We start from the raw sequence: 1,883 nt of genomic DNA, 5'->3' as shown, positions 1-1,883 counted from the left end.
GACGGCCAGATGATGCAATATGAGCTGGGATCTATCCCGGGCATATCGGCAGGCGTCCAGGCAAAGAGGTCGGCATTGGCCCTGATCATTTCCATTAAAGGCTCCTTCATTTCATGGGGGAGGTTCCTGTTTATGAATGTGAATTTATCGTCCTCCTCGCCGACCCTGAACTTTTCCAAGTCTCCTTCTGGCTCTGGTCTAGGTTTGTCGTCTATCCTGGCGTCCAGGTCAGCAAGGAAGACCCCAGATGCTTCTTTGGATTTTTTCCTGAGAGAAAGGCTGGCGTGGTCGCAAGCGACCGCCGTTTCTAAGTCGCCTTTGATGGATCCTACGGATCCGTCATCAGTGACAAACTTCATCACCAGCAGCTTTGTGCTAATGGCGGCCCCCAGGTCGTTGATGGTTTTTCTTCCTAGGATGATGTTATAAGCCGTGGAGTCTCGTAATATTACGAAGTCCGCCATGACTGTTCGTCGCTTTTGCCCCTGTCCCACAGAGGTCGGGAGTGAGATGATTCCATCCGGCTTGATGAAGTGGTCCCCCAACCCTACCACACCGTGCTGGTGGGTCGTCAGGTCGGTGTCCCTTAGTCCCAGGACATTGAAAACGTTTCGAAACATGATGTTTGAGTCTGCCCCCGTGTCTACCAGGATTCGTTTGACGAGGCCCGTTCCGACCCTGGCCGTGATGACCATGGGCGGACTTTCCGGTGCCTCGTCAAACCATTGGTCCTCTGGGCCGAAGAAGATGGGCGGGGTACCTCGGAAACTTCTACCTGCCGAGGTGGAGACCGCTAGGACCTTGGCGTCTTTTTTCTGTGCTGACTTTGACCTTGGGGCGGTATTCCTGGCCGTTACCACGTTTACCACCGTAAGCCCGTGGTCGTCACCCTCTGGTTCCTGCCGTCGCCTTGTTGACCGGGATCTATCTTCGCTATCGTGGTCCCGGTTACGTCTCCTTGGTTCCCGTATAAGGTGGGAGAAGTCGGCAAGTTTCCCATCCCTGATAGCTTGCTCCAGGGCGTCTTTTAGGTCGAAGCAGTCTTGGGTCTTGTGTCCATAACTCTTGTGGTACTCGCAGTAGAGGTTCTTGTTTCCTCCCGTCCTGTCCTTCAAAGTTCGGGGCTTTGACAGTATCCCCTTTTCCGCTATCTGTTGGTAAACTTCGGTGATTGGCACTGTGAGGGGGGTATAATTGGTGAACTTCCCAACTCGGGAGAACGGTTTGGGTGTTTTACTCGGACCGCCGTCCCTGGCGTGTTCCTTTGGTTTTTCTCTGCCTTCATAGTGCCGGGCTTGGTTGTAGGCGGGCTGCCGCTTATTGGCAGCCACGACCCGGCTGACTTCTTCGTCGTTGATGTATTCTTTGGCCACGCATTGGATCTCTTGCATTGTCCAAACGGGCTTTGTGGTAAGGTGTTTCCTGAAGTTCTCATTCGAGAGCCCGTTCGTCAAGCATAGGCTTGCCACCGAGTCCGTTAGACCGTCAATTTCCAGGCACTCGTCATTAAAACGGTCCAGGTATTTCCTGATCGGCTCTCCGGGTCTCTGTGTCACCCCTAGCAAATTGATTGGGTGTTTAGCTTTGACGATCCTGGTCGTGAATTGGGCCAAGAAGGCGTGGCTGATGTCGGAGAATTGAGTCACCGAGCCCTGCGGGAGGTTGTTGAACCACCGTATCGCCGGGCCCGCCAAGGTGACCGGGAAGGCGCGACATCTGACCTCGTCTCCTACCCCTTCCAGGTTCATTCTGACCTCAAAAGTCGTCAAGTGTTCTAGGGGATCTTGTGTTCCATCATACTTCATGTCCGTTGGCTTGTCGAAGTGTTTCGGCAGCCGGACCTCGAGTACGGAACGGTGGAAAGGGGTCGCTCCTATTATCAC

The sequence above is a fragment of the Arachis ipaensis genome, chromosome B06 (genome assembly GCF_000816755.2).
Source record: "Arachis ipaensis cultivar K30076 chromosome B06, Araip1.1, whole genome shotgun sequence".
Lineage (NCBI taxonomy): Eukaryota > Viridiplantae > Streptophyta > Magnoliopsida > Fabales > Fabaceae > Arachis > Arachis ipaensis.
Note: the sequence above shows the minus strand (reverse complement) of the source record.